This window comes from Equus quagga, chromosome 14 (assembly GCF_021613505.1).
Source record: "Equus quagga isolate Etosha38 chromosome 14, UCLA_HA_Equagga_1.0, whole genome shotgun sequence".
Lineage (NCBI taxonomy): Eukaryota > Metazoa > Chordata > Mammalia > Perissodactyla > Equidae > Equus > Equus quagga.
The window spans coordinates 89,227,856-89,248,135 of record NC_060280.1 but is presented as its reverse complement, the minus strand read 5'-3'; the positions used below and the strand labels follow the sequence as shown (position 1 = coordinate 89,248,135).

At 40.5% G+C, this 20,280-nt stretch overlaps 1 protein-coding gene across 2 annotated transcripts in view; it reads right to left on the bottom strand.

The window, feature by feature from the left end:
- Positions 1-20,280, bottom strand: part of LOC124252154 (zinc finger protein 266-like) — a 66,412-nt gene that overhangs the window by 7,158 nt on the left and 38,974 nt on the right. The window contains exons 5-6 of one of the 2 annotated variants that reach the window (XR_006891922.1): positions 4,567-4,615; positions 2,260-2,318 (exon numbers count right to left, since the gene is read on the bottom strand). The exons of the other annotated variant lie outside the window; for it this stretch is intronic. The gene's annotated coding sequence lies outside the window, so the exon portion shown is untranslated. Of the gene's footprint in view, positions 1-2,259; positions 2,319-4,566; positions 4,616-20,280 lie in introns of those variants that run through there. 2 annotated transcript variants of the gene reach the window in all.

The window sequence follows — 20,280 nt, the reverse complement described above, 5'->3', positions numbered from 1 at the left end:
CATAGCAACAAAAAGTAGAATGGAGGTTGCCAGGGCCTGTAAAGAGAGGAGAAGAGGGATATAGTAGATATTAGAGATACAGCGTTTCACTACTGAAACTTGAAAAAGTTCCTGAGGTCTACCGCGCAACAAAGTTCATATACTTAACACGACTGACTGTACACTTCAAACAGTTAAGATGGTGTATCTTATGTGTTGTTTACCACAACTTAAAATAAAACCTTTTTGTGAATTTTCAAACATATCTAGGAAAACGTATCTGCCAAGAACTGAAGGGATTTTATAAGCGAATGGGGATATACACAGAATTATCATATGAGCCAACAACTTGATTTCTGGGCATATGCCCCAAAGAATTGAAAGCAGGGACTTGTGGTCATATTTGTGGATCTATGTTCATTGCAGCGATCACAACAGACACTGGACCCCATCCTGGTGGATCACAGGTTCAACTCTGACCTTGTCTGTGAACAATTCTGGTCTCTTTATTTTATGTGGCAATGAAGTATATAAAGGGTTCCCACATAAATGGTCAGGGTGACATGGACTTGGATGCCTGGCCCCTTCCCTCACCAGGTGTCCCACTTTAAATGCTAGCAAATTTCCAAGCCTGGCCTCCTTCATACATAAGGTAGCACCACAAACACACAGCCAACGAGACATCAGAGACCATCGACTCATGTGTCTCAACACCAATTCAATAAGGACCCTTTTTCCAAGTTGGGGAACTTCTGATCTAGAAGAAGCAATTTGAAACATCTCCAAAGTAATGGAACAAGGATGCACTGCCACTGTGCAGACCTTGGAAGGACACCAATGAGGATTTAGCACATTAGCCACTGTACTCCAAAGCCACCATCTCCTGGATACCCAGGCTGCCCAAGGAGGAATGTGTGCACACGTTGGCAAACAATGCTGCTTCTATGTAAAAAGGCAGGAGAAGTAATGTCTCATGTGAACCACATAAAAGAACAAGTCAACATTCTACATCAAATGAATGAAACACAATCGTTTCAATTGGACGGATCTCTTCTCGGGCGTGGGAGACTGATCCATCGGGATACGGGGCTGTGTGTTTGGATTTGTTCTTTTCTGCTTTCTCTTCCTTGTTCTAACCTGTGTTGTTGTTTCCTTTGGCAGATCTCTTACCTCCCAACTTCTAACCCAAAGCTTCTCTCCAAAGTAATTGACCCAGCTTCTTGCCTGTGAAACTTCATGTCAAGTTTCAAACAGGGACCTGGAGGGACTAACCCCACCAGAATGGCATAAAGACTATTTTAAACTGAGAACATCTGAACAAACAGCAGCTGCAGAGAAAAGCCTTCCTACATTCCCTGTGATGAGTAAAGCAGGCCTTTCTGAGGATTCAGCTGCCATAACCCACTCCAAGGGATCCTCTGTAAGGCAGGAGCCTGACTTGCCATCAAGTCAGGGGAACTGTGTAAACAAGTCCTATCAGAACCTTCCATCCTTTCCCACTGAATCCTTAACGCCCCCTCCCCATCCCATTAAGCTCGTGTATAAAACCTTATCTCTGGCCGTTAGGAGAGCTACCCCTTAGAGCGTGCTCCTGCATCCATACATAATAAACTTTTCTCCTATTAATGTGACTTAATATAGTGGCCCTCAAACGCTTGATCCTAAGTTGCTAGAGGAAAATATTTCCTCCCAATGACACTTTCTAGACTTCTCTGGATACACCAAAGTCTTCAAATACATAACGAAATTTAGAAACCTTGATTTTGTTTGAAGGTGGAAGAATCCAATGTACATATGCACAGGCTTTCTGGGAGTCCTTTTAAACTTGTCTGAAACAATAAACTTTGGGTAGTAAAAAAAAAAAAAAACTTGTAAAAAGCTTCTGTAACATATCAGCACATAGAATACATTCAGGTGTAAACAAAAAGATAATCCATTATGTCCAAGTTCAGTTTTCCAGAATTAGAAGGTTCCTATACCATTGGATATCAATTAACTCACCATATTTATGTTTTTGGTCCCTTTTATTTATATTTCCACTCAAGTATTAGGCATCTATCATAGGCTGATACAGTTCTAGAAACTTGAATGAGATCAGCAAATAAATGTGATTATCTCATAGGAATCAAGAGAAAGCATTTAATACATTCAAGGCATTTATGAGAAAGGAGATTCTCAAACTAGGAAAAGTAGGGTGAAGCCTTAACCTTGTAAAATCTACAACAACCAACACCATGAATGGTAAAAGAGAAAGCACAGCCAGTTAGTGTTAGGAAGAAGACAAGGACACTGCTTTTACCAGCTCTAGCCATGATTGCTTGGGAGGTCTTGTTTGGTCACTAAAGCAAGAAAACCATATAAATGAGTTAAGGATTGAAATGGAAAAATAAAATTACCATTAATTACAGAAGATATGATAGTCTATGCAGAAAATTGAAAAGGATATTTCAAAAATTAATATTTCTAAGAAAGTTTAACAAGGCTGCTACATAAAATTCAGTACAGAAATATCAACTACATTTTATATATCAGCAATCAGAAATTAAATTTAAAAATAAAACATACAGGGGCTGGCCCCGTGGCCGAGTGGTTAAGTTCGCGCGCTCCGCTGCAGGCGGCCCAGTGTTTCGTTAGTTCGAATCCTGGGCGCGGACATGGCACTGCTCATCAGACCACGCTGAGACAGCGTCCCACATGCCACAACTAGAAGAACCCACAACGAAGAATACACAACTATGTACCGGGGGGCTTTGGGGAGAAAAAGGAAAAAATAAAATCTTTAAAAAAAAATTAAAAAATAAAACATACAGAATTAAGAAAACCTTAAAATGCTTAACAATAATCTAATCAAAATATGCAGAGTCTTTTTTGGAGACAATTGTAAGATGTTGATCTCCCTTGAGGAAAATTAAATAAAGGGGGAGAAACACTTTGTTCTTGGAGTGGAAAGTCCAATACAGAAAACACTCCATTCTCCTTCAAATGATTTATTTAGAGTTTCAGCAAATGTCTAATAAAAAGTAGACCTACTATTTTTGGAGGAACCTCACAAGCTGATACAAAATAGATAGAGACTTCCCCACAACTTACTGATCACAGAAAGAAAAAGAGAAACTTCCCAATGCAAACATGGGACATGGGCTCCACTTTACACCAGGTGATGAAAAGTAACATCACCAATGACGGGAAAAATGAAATCACAGGCCTCTCTCTAGTGATAACCTTGAAATATCCATCTCTTTTTTAATATTCAATCCAAAATTGAAAACCTGAATGTAATTGTGATGACACTTCAAAGAGACCTAAGTGACCAATGCTGTCTAAAAGAAATGGCTGTATTTTTTAAGTGCCTCATAACATAAAAGACAAAGAAAGATTAAGGAAATGCCTATAATTGATTAAAGAAACATTACCACTAAAAACATGACACCAAACCCTGGACTAAAGGGGACATTTTGCAATAAAGGACATGGGACAGCTGATAAAATAGGAATATGGACTATAGATTAGATAATATTCTTCTTCTTGGGAAACACATACAGAAAATACTAAGGGGCAAAGGGGCATGATGTATGCAACTTACCCTTAAATGATTCAGGAACAAAAATCACAGACACAGAGAGAGAGAGAATGAGAAAGAAAAAGGAGCAAAATGATAAAAATTAGGGAATCTGGGTAGAGCTATACTGGACTCCCTTTTACTAGTCTACCAACTCTTTCTCTATGTCTGAATAAATTTCAAAACTTTAAAAAGAAGCTGAGAACAGTAAAGACACTCCTAAAGAACAGTGGCACAGGAAGTAGCTCTATGAGGCATGAAGACACATGGTAGAGTTAATATAATGAATACAAGTGACATTGGTGCAGAGATTAGACCAACTGACCAAAGGAACAATATCAAGCCCTGAAACACACCCAAATAAATATGGAATTTTTTCAATGGCTGATCCGACACTGGAGATCAGCAGGGAAAGTTGAGCTTCTCAACTACATGATCTTGTGAAAATGCTATGTTCATTGGAGGAAAAATAAAATCAGACGTATATTGATACCACACACAATGAACAATCCTGACGTATTAAGGACATACATTTGTAACAAAAACTATAGAAATGTGGTAAGGCAAGGTAGTAGAGTATATTTATAATGTCAGAGTAAAAAAAAATCTAAGACAAGGAAAAGGAAAGGTTGACTAAATCTGGCTATGCTCAAATTAAGAAATCTTTTCCTTAAGAAAACTGAACATATGTTAAGTGGAAACTACTGCATTCATGTAACTCACAAATGGTGAGTTTCACATTGTCTAACAAAACCCTTCCAAATTCTTTTTTTAAAGGCAAATTATTAGAAAAATCAGCAAAATACATGACCATGTATTTCTCCAAATGGCCAAAGTAATTGTAAACATGTTCATGCCATCAGTAATCATGTAAAGGCAAATTAAAACTACAATGAGACATCATTTCACAACATCTCTGGGAAAACATTGTAATTAAATAATAAGGGTGAACATGTACAAGGGGAATGAATCAAATCAAAAAGGCATAAATCAATAATGACAGCTTTTATGAACAGTTCAAAACTCACAGAAGGTAGCTCATTCCTTATTATGGGGTATGTCCAGAAGTGCTAAAACCTAGGAAGAAAAATGAAAACATGGTGCGTTTATAAAGGTGACTGAGTGAAGACGTGACTAGATTAATGCCATTAGAAGAAAAGTTTATTGCTAACAATCAGTCCCAAGAGAAGGGTCATGGGAAGCCATGCAGGGCTCAATGGGGGAGCACAAGAGTCGGTGAGAGGCAGAAATGAGGGGAAAGCAGAGGTCAAAGACTTTATTGGGGTGTCCTCAAGAAAGGCAAGGCAAGGCAGAGTAAACAGTTTAAGACTGGCTAGTTTGAATACTTCTGGCAGTCTTTGACACAAAGGGAGGCCCATAGTGGTCTGGTACCTGGCTCCGGGTTGACTTACAGCAGAGGAAATATTGGCTTGGTGTGTAAGAGTTAGATAAAGGAGGTGGTTGTGTATGCAGCTTTGGTTAGCTGAGTTTACACATGAAAGACAGATGCCGAAGCATATTGTTTACTATCTTTAGGAATTGGCTAGCCCTGGGAGGGGGAGTCTCTCACCAGCCAACCTGACGCCCAAAATGTGAAAGTATCATACTATACAGCAAATTAAAATCATGATTAATCAAACTGGTCCCCTGATCATTTGACATTATACTAAGGAAAGTGTGGGGTGATGAAAGCAGAGATTTTTAGGGGAGGGCATAATTGCCCTAAACACCATATAAAACATTTTATTATGAAAGTAAGGAGAAGGAACCTTTGTAGGAGAATAAGGAGTCATTGTAGGCTAGCCCATGTTCATCTTTTTCATTATGTATGGCATTAATCAAGAAAAAAGATCTAAAAATTTTTTTGGAGGAGATAACAATATCTTGGTGGAGTCATAAAGTGTGTTAAAAGTATGAATCTGACAACGAGCATAGTGGCTAGTCTGGTAGATATCTTGTTGGAGGGTGTGAACTAAGTTAATGAAGAGTATGAAAAGATTAGTGGTTTTGTGTGTAACCAAGAGGAAGGAGTATCTGTGGTTGGAGATGCAGGACAGGAGGTCATGGTGGAAAGCTGGAGGGGTGCAGTAGGAGAGGCACTGGGAAGAGAGTCGTCCTCTCCTCAGGGGGTCAAGGCGTTGACTGATACAAGTCAGGTCTCTCCTGAGGAAAGCAGAATTTTCATTAATTGTTAGAATCACACACACAGGAGGAACCTCTATCAGATTTCCCCAGAGGTGTGGCAGGGCAGGGATGTAGGTTCTGGTGGAGAGCAGGGAGCACACCAGGATCACGGGCTAAGCAGCAGGCTCAGAAACATAATAGAATATCTAATATCAGCAGTAAAAGCAATAACGTCATGTGTCAAATGGTGCCTTAATTGAGGGACCAAGAGTGTTGTGAACTGGGTGAAGTCTTCTCCAATGGTAAGGTCTTGGGCTGGGGTAATGTCATCTGAAGCAATATCATTGCCCTCAGTGAGCACCTGGGGCAGGGTGATGTTATCTAGGATGTGGGCCTGGGGCATTACTTCCCGGATGATACTCCACTCAGGTTGCTGTGAGTCTCGTCATTTGCTATGTTTGATCGAAACATTGACATTCTTAGAAGGTTTGGGCCTATGAACTCAATGAGAGCACCCAGACCAGTAGTCATAAGACCAACAGGTAACAAGATGGTGTGAAGCTCTGTTTGATAGTATTTTAGCTTGAGACTTTTGTGGAACTTTAGCCTGAAATGGGTTCCCTATCAGATGAGCATCTGCCTGGCCCGTGGGACAATGTTTGTTAATGGGTCCTGGAGAGTATGCACCCTCGATCTGACCTCCAGCTCTTATAGGATTGACAATGTATAAAGATAGCTTAAGGCTCAGGGCAAGATAGAGACCTGCTTACAGGCCCATTGGTCGGACTGAAATCTAGAGGATTGTTTGAGGAGATCACTGTGTCTCCCAGGTAAACTGGCTGTCTGGGATCCATCAGGAATGTGAAAGTTTTATTGAATGCTGTTTTCAAAAGCCTTGTATTGTGTATTCTGAGAAGTGAAATGTGTGTCTTGCTTACTATTGGTAATGCCTATAATTCCAAAGGGAATAAGGAATGTCCTGACAAGGCTTTGTACTGTGGCCTCAGTATATGTAGAGACGTGTAATTTTGATTTATAATTTGAGTATCTGTGAGACAAGAGATTCCAGAGTTCTTGGCCCTGACTGGACAATTTTTAGGCGATGGCCCAACAATTCATAACAAATGTGAAGATGGGGCCATTATTGGCCAGGGCATCGAGAGCCAAGATGATTGCCTGAAGTTTGGCCAAGTGTATTGTTTTTTGAAGTCTTGTTTTGTATTAGGGACGTCCTGGTTGAGAGATGGAAAGCAGTAACTTTCCACTGCGCTCCATCATGTATGACGGTCAGCAGTGCCATCCACACAGTCCACAACTCTCACTGCTGTTGATTCAGTTCATCCCAAGGGCTCCTCAGGCAGCCAAGGGATGGATTACTTATTTACTTATTGCTTATTTCAGTTAAAGAAGATGTAATGTTGGGTAATTCAAGGGAGGAGTGGAGATAATCACCTCTTTATTAATTAGGTTTGTATGATAAGTTTTAAACCTTGAAGACCCTGTTTCAAGTCACATTGGGACATAGCAACTACTTTAGTGAGGGGTCCCTGGGGGTCCTGTCTTTGAGGACAATTAGTGTCAAAGACTTAACTTAAATTTATTATTGTATCAGTGCATCAATGTCCACAATGGCATAATTTAAGGAAATGGGAACTATGACTATGGGAAATTTAAGCACAGCTGCAATTAAAGTGAAGCACACATTTTTCCTCTATTTTTAGTCACTTTTAAAAATTATAGGGGAGTATAGTGTTTGAATGTAGTGGAATCCCAAGGTATAAGTGTAATTTTAGGGGTAATATTGATTGAGTCTATGAAGGTTTTCAAATAGTGTGTTTTAGCAAATGTTAAGTTAATTTAGAAGTCATATAGAGGCACAAGAGCCAATCAGTGCACTTTTTGTCTGTTATATGTATTATTTACTATATAAATTTAGTCACATATTTCTTACACATACCAGAATTGTATAGAACTTATTATATAAATTATTAGAATATGCATTTTATATATTTTAAAATAAAGTGCATATTTAATATATAAAGTTTGGATTTAAAGTTTGTCAAACCATGGATCCCTTAATATATGATTTGTATGCAATTTAATCATTTATTTATTATGCACCTATATTAAAATATTATACATATGCTTACATGAATTATATAAACACACACGTGCACACACACACACACACACACATATATATAATTTATGTAGTTAACCTTTTTTTTTTGGAGGAAGATTAGGCCTGAGCTAATATCTGCCTCCAATCTTCCTCTTTTTCCTGAGGAAGATTGGCCCTGAGCTAACATCTGTGCCCATCTTCCTCTACTTTATATGTGCGACACCTGCCACAGCATGGCGTGCCAAGCAGTGCCATGTCTGCACCCAGGATCCAAACCGGTGAGCCCCGGGCCACCGAAGCAGAATGTGCGAACCTAACCACTACACCACTGGGCTAGCCCCTGTAGTTAACCTCTATTTTACTCCCCAGTATCTAGGGGTTTATTTGTCATTGTTGTTTTTAAATCAGTAAGTAATGTAAGTCCAGCGTTATGTTTGCTATTCCTGGCATTTTTTCCACACATAAAATTTCAAGTTTCCTTTTGGGGAAGGAGGGGTGCTTGTAGTCACCCAAATACAGAGCCTTCTTTGCTGGTTTCTTTCCTTTGGTCTCCTGTCTGATCCTGAGATGACCAGTTTTTTCCCCTTTTTTGGTGTTAAGCTGATAAGCTCCTGGTGGCCCTGAGTGCCCCTACTATGAGCAGTGGCCTCCCTTTCTAGGGTGTCCCTGTCAACAATGGAGTAGCAAGGGGTTACATCAAAGAGAACAGTAGTAATGGAATCCTGAGTCTGTGAAGATTTGGTTTTCAGGAGGATGGTTTTAGCGTGTTGATAGACAGCAGCACTCAAGAGTGCCTGAGTGCGCTGACCACGAGATCTACAACCTCACGTGCGCTGAGAACCCTCCTCATGTGTCTTAAGGGAAGAAAGAACAAAATGTTCCTTCTCTTTTTCATTTTTCATTAAACATTGAGCCATGCACACCATGGATGGGATCCGCTATCTCCTACTATGTCTGGGAGTGAATTGTGACACTAAAAGTGACAGAGAGATGTGCCTTTAAAACAGCATTTAAAGTTTTTGGAACCCATTGTTTTCTGGAGTGATCTACACCTAGCTACTGACCAGTGAGAAGAGCCTATACAAACTTGGAATTAAATGGGTATCTCCCGAGGGTTGCAATGCTCAGGGGACAGAGAGTCAATGACATTTGTGATGGCCTATCAATGTGGCACCTTATTTACCTCAGACTTGTTTGTCCACCAGAGTAAAAGAAGTATTGTCCCTTTAAGGAGCACTGCCTGGGGCTCTCTGCCAAGCTCCTCAGCCCTCCATGATGGCTCCTGGTGGGGGTCTTTCCGGGTTCCCAGGCCAGTGGATCAGTCTCAGTGCCCTCAATGCACTCTGAGGGAACACTCCTTGCTTCCCTTTCCAAGAAGCCTTCACTGTGCCTCTTTCAGCCTATGCCAATTAGCCCTAGATGCCCCATGATTTCTCACCTGGTAGGACATACTGTCACCAATAAGGTGTCATTGGGGACTGCTCATACCCTAGTCTTACTACCATTACTAATCAAGAATCTGGGGCCAGCCCCGTGGCCGAGTGGTTAAGTTCCAACGCTCTGCTTCAGAGGCCCAGGGTTTCACTGGTTCGGATCCTGGGCGGGGACATGGCACTGCTCATCAGGCCATGTTGAGGCAGCGTCCCAAGTGCCCAACTAGAAGGACGCACAACTAAAAGTATACAACTATCTACTGGGGGGATTTTGGGAGAAAAAGCAAAAAAAAAAAAAAAAGAGAGAGAGAGATTGGCAAGTTGTTAGCTCAGGTGCCAATCTTTAAAAAAAAAAAAAAAAAAGAATCTGGGTCACTCTCATCACAGTTTAGTTTGGAAAACCTCCCAGGACAAGGCTAACACAGCAGCAAGCAGCGAGGGCCAAAGCACAAGGGCTCCCACAGCCACAGCCAGCAGTTCCCTCCCAGGCAGAGCTCGCTGTTCAGTAGAGGCAGTTCGTGAGCCAAGAGAAGTTGAAACGCAGGGCCCTCTGTTGATTAATGTGTCACTCTACTTGTTTGCATCAAATGATTAGTGCCTGAGTCTTAATTTATAATGGTGACACAGACAGGTCAATGTCTTGGAAAGTTTATTAGTTACACAATCCTAAGAAAATGGGAGACCATGAAACACAGGGCTACTTGGGGAAGCAGCAGGTCATTAGGAGGGAAAAGTAGGAATGAAGGGGGAGCTTTATTGGGGTTTCTGCTAGGGAAAGCAAGCCAGAGCAGGGTACAGCTTCGTATTGGCCTGTTTGAAGAATTCCAGTGGGCTCTGGGGCATAATGGCCCTCCCCAGTCATCTGCTACCTGGCTCCGAGTTGATTTAGCCCAGGGGAAATATTGGTGTGTGAGAGTTAGATGAATGAGGCTGATGGAGCATGGGCTCTGGATTGGTTGGTTTGTGCCAGAAAGGTGAACTATCAAGTGAATGGTTCTCTCTCGGTAGGAGGCAGCCAGCCCTGGAGGGGCAGTCTCTCTCCAGCCACAAAGACTCTAAAATGCCTAAAAATCATAATATACAGAGAATTTAAAGCATGATCAATACAATGGTGAACACAAAATTCAGACACCAAGGTTTCCTCTTGGATGGAAGATTGTGATGCAATATGAAGGACACACTCGTGGGTAAGGTAATCTTCCATTTCTTGGTCTGGAAAGTGTGTACCTGGATCTCAGCATTCTGTTGTTTATTATCAGTATATATACACTCTCACACAGTTTTCTTTTTTTTTTTTTAAAGATTGGCACCTGAGCTAACAATTGTTGCCAATCTTGTTTTTTTTTTTTTTCTGCTTTATCTCCCCAAACCCCCCTGTACATAGTTGTATATCTTAGTTGCGGTCCTTCTAGTTGTGGGATGTGGGATGCCACCTCAACGTGGCCTAATGAGTGGTGCCATGTCCGCACCCAGGATCCGAACCCTGGGCTGCCGCAGCGGAACGTGCAAACTTAACCACTCGGCCACGGAGCCGACCCCTCACACAGTTTTCTGTACGTATGCTATAATTATAAAATATTAGAATAGGAAAAATCACACAGCAGCAGCATAAAAATAAGGCCAGAGAAATAAAAACACTGCATTAGTAATCAGAATATAAAATAATTTATCTTATAGCTGACATTTCAGATTGGACTTTAAAATCATGTTAAAATGTTGTTCAGAATCACAGAATAACTAAAACCAGAAAGGTAGAAAATAAAATATTTATAAATAACATAACAAACACGAATGATGTGTTGTAGGTAGAATAATGGTCTCCAAGAGATATCCGTGTTCTTATTCCTGGAACATGTGAATGCGTGTATTAACCACATCTTTAATTTTCTGTATTCTTATGGTTTGACTTCTAGAAGGCCTTCCTGACCCTGGAGGGACTGCCCCTCCCAGGGTTAACCAACTCCTAGAGATAAAGAAAACTCATCCAAGAACAACTTTCACATGTAAACCAACTAGTTCTGGGGCCTCCATCCCCAACTGCCTCCCTTATTAGACTCTCAAACTCTGGGCAACTATCAACCTGCATTAATCACCCAGGGCCAGGTACAATCCTGGGAGATCCCCTGTGCCCAAGAGCCTGCTGATGTTATTCGAACTAGCAAATCCTAAACCTGCTGACTCTCCCTCACATATTTCTTCCCCATGGAAACCACAATTAAGGCTCGTTGCCTCATTCCCCCTTGTTCAAACAGTATCCTAACGAGCCCCAGTTCTTCCCTGGTTAGAACCCACGCATGGCCCGCTGAGCTTCCTGTTTCTAGAGGACAGTTCAGTAGGATGAGCTTCTTCCTTCAGGACACTCATTTCCATGTCTGTGTGTCTTACCATATCAGATTAGGACAAATCCCAGGGACCCTTTAAACAATATGTGAGGTCACATGGCAAAGGGAAATCAAGGTTATACAATAGCTGACCTTAAAATAGGGAGATTATTCTAGAGTCTGCACCTGGGCCTAATGGAATCTCAAGTGTCCTTCAAAGTAGAAGAGGAAAGCAGACTAGGAGAACCAAAGATATGGTATCACGAGAAAGAGGTCAACTGATGTTTCCTGCTTTGAAGATGGAAGAAAAATGAGACAAAAGCCATCTAGAAGCTGGAAAAAGCAAGTAAACAGAGTCACCCCTGCCCAAACACAGTGTTACTGATATTTTGATTTTAGCTCAGTGATATCCTCTTAGGAGTTCTGATTGCTAAAACCATTTGATAGCAAATTTTTGATTTATGGCACTAACTCTGTGGCAATTTGTTACATCAGCAATAGAAAACTAATGCAAAATGGAAATCTGAAACATTACGGTATAGACTGTAAGGTCAGAAAGGAGCAGCTGTCTTTATTGTCTGCAATGCCAATCCATCCTCTCTTCTCAGGAATCTCTTGCAAGGAGACCTTGGCACACCCTGCTTCGCAAAGCCAGCTTTTGAAAAGGTCCCTGATGACTGTCATGCTCAAGTCCCATCCACATTCCCCTCACCCAATCAGCATTTGGTACAGTCAGTCAGGCACTGCTCCTTGCCTTGGATTCACAGACACCAATCTTAATTGTATTCCTATTTCATGGACCTCTACTTCCTGATACATTTTATACCTTCTCTCATGACCCTAACTGCTAAATACAGACATGTCTAGGGCTTGTCAATCCTTGGTGACATCATCTGACCTAATGGCATTAAGTGCCATTTCTACACTGATGACACCTAATGTAAGCACTCAGCCTGATAAGGAAGTGAATTTCTCCTGTACCAAGAATTCTTCAGACAAGCAGTCCAATGGCAAGTACAATGATATCATGGGAGGAAGATGTTCCTGTGTTTTTTAGCCAAACCATATTTTTCTGTGGCTTTTGTCTTCATAGTACAAAAGTTAGCATCCACATTCCAGGAGAGGTTTCTAATTTATATGAAAAAAAGGGAGAAGGATGAAGGGCAATAATTAAAGAGAAATAGACAGATGACACTGTCTCTCCTATTTTTTTCAGATTTATATTTTTATTGACATATAATTGACATAATACTATACTAGTTTCAGGTGCACAATGTAATGAGTCAATATTTGAATATATTGCAAAATGGTCACTACAAGAGGTCTAGTTAACACCCATAGACAGTTCCCTTTTAAATGGCTGTCTCTCCTGTCTCAGGCCTTGATCCTAAAAATTCTATACTGAAGGGGTTTTCAAAGACCCCATATCAATTTTCACAAGCTGCCATGTCTCCCATTATTGTTAAGGGAGACTTAAAATGAATCCATGTTCACGGAAACTATTTCTATATTTACCTGTACTCACCTAGGTCCCCCTTCCATTTACATTTTTCAAACATTCTGCTTTCCCACAATGGTCAGAACCTGATAAGGGGAAGATGACATCCTAGGATCCAGCAACAATAGGATGCCCTGAGGGACCCCTGAAAGTCCTGTTTTGGGACCATCGGGCAGAGCGTACATCTGACTTCCCTGCTCCAAAAGCTTTGCCAGACTCCTCAGGATATAAAGGCTGCTTAATACATCCTAATGCCCCCTATGATCCCTTGCAGGAAATAGAAATAATAGCTCAGGAACAACACCAGGAATGGTGTGGACCACTACAAGAAGAGACAACACACTCCACTTGGTGATTGCCAGCTACATCCGAAAATGACCAGAGAAGAAATTCTTTTCCATTCTGCAGAGCCCCCAAACTACACACATGATCCTGGCCACACTCCTCTGGATATAGAGATAAAAGTCATCTATAGTCACCATCACCCCATGTTCCCTGGTAATGCAACAGTTCTCTGGGAGAGAGGCTATAAAAATGAAAAGAAGGATGTCAGGATCATAGCAGAGTGAGTTCTCCTGGTAGTCTCTCCCCTCCAACATACAACAAAAAATACCTTCATACTCCAAGAGAGAACATCCAAACACAACAAAAAAAACGTCTGAGAGAACCACGCAGCCATACGACCAAGGGCAGAGAGGCTGGAGCACCCCTCGGAGGAGGCGGAATGGGGTAAGAGAAAACATTTCTCCCTCCCCTGAAGACTTCAATCCGGGACCATGGGCTGCCTCCAAGACGGAAGGACTATGGGAGGGGACATTCGTTCACAGGAATGTCAAAGATCCGCAAGAGCCCTGGTAGCCTAGAGGGAAGCCTTCTACTGGGGCAATAGCTTTCCCAGGGGGTGACCTTATCAAGCCAACACCCCAGGACAACACATAGTGACAGCAAAGGGAGAAAACCCCAAGAGCAGGCAGGAGCAAGTGCCCCCTCCCCCAACCCACCCACGGCCAGCTCCAGCGCCTGAGATCTCAGGTGAAGGCGGAGGGCTCAGAGTATGTGGCTCTTGACCCCCACCCAGTGGCGATAGGCAGTAACTGCAACCAAATAACAACAAGATGACAAAACAGAGCCAAACCCTCTATCAATATGAAAGATTATATTAGATCTCCAGAACAGAGAGAAAATGATAAGTACCCAGAAATCAGTCCCCAGGACACAGAAATATGTCATCTAAATGACAAAGAATTCAAAACAGCTGTCATAAAAAAACTCAACAAGTTAAAAGAGAATGTATAGAAACAATTCAGCTAGTTCAGGAGTTACTCCACAAAAGAGATTGAAATTATAGAGAAGAATCAAACAGAAATATTAGAGATGAAAGACACAATGGAAGAAATAAAACAAAATACGGATTTCCTCAATGCAATGCTCAAGTGGAAATCATAGAGGAGTGTATCAGCATAATCGAAGATAGACATGTGGAAATGATCCAGATAGATGAGGAGAGAGAACTAAGACTAAAAAGAAATGAAGAAAAGTCTCTGATAAGTATCCGACTCAATTAGGAAATGCAACATAAGAATTATAGGTATTCAAGAAGGAGAAGAGGAGAATGGAGCAGAAAGCTTGTTCAAAGAAATAATAGCAGAGAACTTCCCAAACCTAGGGAAGGAGATGGAAATCCATGTGGAAAAGGCTACCAGATCTTCTAAATATGTCAACATAAAAAGACCTACTGCAAGGCATACAGTAGTGAAACTGGCAAAAGTGAATGACAAAGAAAGAATACAAAGGCACCAAGGTGGAAGAAAATAACCTACAAAGGAACCCCCATCAGGCTTTCAGTGGATTTCTCTGCAGAAATCTTACAGTCTAGGAGAGACTGGAATGACGTATTCAAATCTTTGAAGGAGAAAATATTTCAGTGAAGAATACTCTATCCAATGAAAATATCCTTCAGATATGATGGAGAAATAGAAACTTTCCCAGACAAACATAAGCTGATGGAGTTCATAGCCATGAGACCCACACACACACACACACACACACACACACAAGAAGTCCTGAAGAAGGCCTCACACCTGAAAAAAAAAGGGGAGGGAGAAAGGGGTTACAAGGCACGGAGTAAGAGATATATAGGTAGATAGAATCAGAGCAGGATAGCAAATACTCAAGTATAGCATTAAGGACAAAGGGAATGAAAACACAAAAACAAAGATAATCTTGTCATTTTAACCACAAACTCACAACACAAGATGGAGCAAGGTGTGAGAAAAAGAACTTAGGAGGGGAAGAGGAAAGGGACTGAATTGGTTTAGTCTAAGGAAATGAGAGGCCATCAGAAAATGGACTATCTTTTCCATGAGATTTTGAATACAAACCTTGTGATAACCACTACACAAAAAAGCAGAACAAAGACACAAAGAATAAATAAGGAGAAAACAAAGAAACACAACATAAAAAACTACATAACGCGATTGGTAGACCAAAATACACAGGACAAGAAACAAAGGAAATGCAGGAGAATAGGAAAATGAGTGATAAAATGGCAGCATTAAGCCCTCATATATCAATAATCAGCCTAAACATAAATAGATTGAATTCTGCAATGAAAAGACACAGAGCAGTGAGATGGATTAAAGAACAAGACCCAACAAGATGCTGCCTCCAGGAAACACATCTCAGCTCCAATGACAAACACAGGCTCAGAGTGAAGGGATGGAAGACGTTATTCCAAGCAAATGGCCAAGAAAAGAAAGCAGGTGTTGCAATACTTATATCAGACAAAGTAGACTTCAAGATAAGATCAGTAGAGAGAGACAAAGAGGGGCAGTATATAATGATCAAAAGGACATTCCATCAAGAAGAAATAACACATAAATATTTATGCACCTAACACAGGAGCACCGAAGTACATAAAGCAACTATTAACAATCCTAAAAGAAGATATTAATAATAACACAATAATAATAGGGGACCTCAACTCTCCAGTCACATCAATGGATAGATCATCCAGACAGAAAATCAACAAGGAAACAGTGGAATTAAATGAAAAACTAGACCAGTTGGACTTAACAGACATATATAGAAGACTGCATCCAAAAACAGCAGAATACACATTCTTCTCAAGTGCGCATAAAACATTCTCAAGGATAGACCATATGCTGGGAAACAAGGCAAGCCTCAATAAATTCAAGAAGATTGAAATAATAGCAAGCATCTTTTCCAATCACAATGCTATAAAGCTAGAAATTAACTACAAGGAAAAAACTGAGAAAGGGACAAAGATGTGGAGACTAAACAACATGCTGTTGAACAAGCAATGGATCATTGAAGAAATTAAAGGAGAAATCAAAAAATATCTGGGGATAAATGAAAATGAAAACATACCACACCAACTAATATGGGATACAGCAAAAGCCATATTAAGATGGAAACTCATCGCAATACAGGCACACCTTAACAAACAAGAAAAATCCTAAATAAGTAATCTCAAATTACACCTAACTGAATTAGAAAAAGAAGTAGAAACAAAGCACAAAGTCAGCAGAAGGAGAGAAATATTGAAAATCAGAGCAGAAATAAATGCTATTGAAACAAAAAAGGCAGTAGAAAGGATGAATGAAACAAAGAGCTGGTGGTTTGAGAAGATAAACAAAATTGACAAATCCTAGCCAGACTTACAAAGAAAAAAGAGAGAAAGCTCAGATAAATAAAATTAGAAATGAAAGAGGAAAAATAACAACAGATACCATAGAAATATAGCAGGTTATTAGAGAATACTACGAAAAACTATATGCCAACAAAATGGACAGTCTACGGGAAATGGGTAAACTCTCAGACTTTTACAACCTCCCAAAGCTGAATCAAGAAGAAATAGAGAATCTGAATAGACCAATCACAAGGGAAGAGATTGAAACAGCAATCAAAAGCATCCCAACGAATAAAAGCCCAGGACCAGACGGCTTTCCTGTAGAATTCTACCAAACTTTCAGAGAGGATTTAATACCTATCCTTTTCAAGCTATTCCAAAAAATTAGGAAAGATGGGACACTTCCTAACACATTCTACAAGGCCAACATCACGCTGATACCAAAGCCTGACAAGGACAGCACAAAAAAGGAGAACTACAGGCCAATATCGCTGATGAATATAAATGCAAAAATACTCAATGAAATATTGGCAACCCGAACACAGCAAGACATCAAAAAGATCATACAACATGATCAAGTGGGATTTATACCAGGGACACAGGGATGGTTCAACATCTGCAAATCAATCAATGTGATACACACATTAACAAAATGAGGAATAAACCACATGATCATCTCAATAGATGCAGAGAAAGCATTTGACAAGATCCAACAGCCATTTATGATAAAAACTCTTAACAAAATGGGAATAGAATGAAATTACCTCAACATAATAAAGGTCGTATATGACAAACACACAGCCAGCATCATACTCCTTAGGGAACAACTGAAAGCCATCCCTCTGAGAACAGGAGCAAGACAAGGATGCTCTCTATCACCACTCTTATTCAACATAGTCCTGGAGGTTTTGGCCAGAGCAATTAGGCAAGAGAAAGGAATAAAAGGAATCCAGATAGGGAGTGAAGAAGTGAAACTCTCGCTGTCCGCAGACGACATGAACTGATATATAGAAAACCCTGAGGAATCCATCAGAAAACTATTAGAAATAATTAACAACTACAGTAAAGTCGTGGGGTACAAAATCAACTTATAAAACTCAGTTGCATTTCTATACTCTATCTATTTTGTAATCTCCTTTCCCACAGGCCAGTTCTTAATCAACTGCTTCAGCATTACTGTTGATTGTCCATTCTCATTGAAGAGACCCATGGAATGAATAGGCCATCTATACCTAACCACCAGCAAGACCTATTCATCACATTTAAGGTATAATCCTTCACATGTAAGGCAGTGCCCATTCCAAGGTGGGACTGGCACAGCAGTACAAACATAGAGAGGCCAACAAGCAATGCTACAAGCTTTTATCTCTCAAATGACACAAATACAATCAGCCCTTGGTCTCATAAATTAAGGTCAAAGCGCACTAGCTACAACGATTCTTAGCTGTTTAGTCCTTGATTTACTGCTGGCTGACCATAGACGTGTTTGCAAAATTGTGCTAACTTCCTGGTGTATGGCCATTAATAACACGAGCCAAGTGGTCCAGCTTATCAAAGATATGAACAATTCTATGACAATTATCAAAGAAGTTTCACATAATTACACTTTACAATTGTACTATCACATGACTCCATGACCCGGACATCTCTCAATTTATCATGGACATATTTTCATGGTTCCTAACCATTGAATGTGGAGTTTGGCTATGTGCTCTGTGTCACGGGGTCATAATACTCTTCTAGAAATAGCCTATGCTCTGCTTTACTTAAATGTTGTGGATTTATGCCTAGCTTGATCTCACCTTATACAAGTGTCTTCCAAGATACAGGTCTCAACTACCTAAGACTATGGGATCTCGGCCAGTACCCCAAATACACATAACGCAAATAGTGATGCTAAAATATCACAGTCTAGTTGTCTTGAGCATACTTTTAATTTCTGTAGATTGATGCTTTAACGTCTACAGACTTTAGATCGCCCCAAAACAAATGCTCTAAAAGTCAAAGTGAACATGAATTTCTCAGGGGCAACACTTTCAAACGTAGTTAGCCCATCCCAAGCCTGCTTACCCTGCCTTGCCCATTTCTTCCTGTGGAAACCACAATAAAAGTGCATGTCCACAGTTCTGCTCCCTCTCCCTGCCTCATGGGCACCCTGGTGCTTCCCTGAGTGGCTCGGGTAACATGTGCTGTGTTCTCTCCAGGGAACTGTGAGTATAACAAAACCATAAAACTCTTTCTAATCTCTTTCTCTTGATCTACAACTGATCTAACCATACATTACCCAAGGTAACATGATTGAAAGAGAGTACCACACCATTTCAATTACCATGGTATTTTTTTCTTTGAGGAAGAGTTGCCATGAGGTAACATCTCTTTCCAATCATTCTATCTTTTTGCTTGAGGAAGGCTAGCCCTGAGCTAACAGCTGTGTGACTCTCCCTCTACTTTGTGTGTGGGATGCCTCCATAGCATGGCTGATGAGTCGAATAGGTCCATGCCCAGGATCCGAACCCATGAACGCCAGGTTGCCAAAGAGGATCATGCTGAACTTGAACCGCTTGGCCACAGGCCTGGCCCCTAGATTACCATAGTTTGAAATTGGGAATTGGAGAAAGTTGGATTTTCTGTTTCTACAAAAACAGCTGTTGGAATTTTGATTGGGTTGAATCTACAGACTGCTTTGGGTAGTACTGACACGATCATATTATCTTACTATCCATGAGCACAGGATATCGTTTCCATTGTTTAGACCTTCTTTACATCCCTCCAGCTACATTCTGTAATTTTCAGTCCCCAAAGCTTTCACCTCTTTGGCTAAATTTATAACATGGTAGTTTATTTTTTTAGATGCTATTGTAAATCTTAATTGTCTTTTCTGGTTCTTCATTGCTGCTATCCAGAAACACAATTGATTTAGGGGTGTTGATCTTGTATCCTGCAACATTGCTCAATTCATTATAAGCAGTAATAACTATTTTTTGTGAGGAAGATTGGCCCTGAGCTAACATCTGTGCCAATCTTCCTCTATTTTATGTGGTATGCCACCACAGCATGGCTTGCTGGGTGGCACTAGGTCCGTGCCCAGGATCTGAACCTGCAAAACTCAGGCTGCTGCAGCAGAGCATGTGAACATAACCACCACACCACCGGACTGGCCCCAATATAAGCTGTAATAACTTTTGTAGATTCTTTTGGATTTCCTGTATATAGGATCATGTCATCTCCAAATAAAAATAGTTTTTTCTTTCCTTCCAACTTGGAAGACTTTCATTTCTTTTTCTTGTCTGATTGCTCCAGTTACAATTTCCAGTACAGTGTAGAATAGCAGTACTGAAACTGGGCATCTTGATCTCAGGGGGGAAAACCTTTCCATCTTTCACCATTGATTTTGATGTTAGCTGTGGATTTTTCACAAATGCCCATTATCATATTGAATAACATCCCTTCTGTTCCTAGTTTTCTGAGTTTCTATACAGAAAAGATGACGGATTTTGACAATTACCTTTAGTGCATCAGAATGCTATAGTGTTTTTTTCCCATTTGTTCTATTAACATGATGTATCACACTTTTTTACTCACTTTTGTTGAA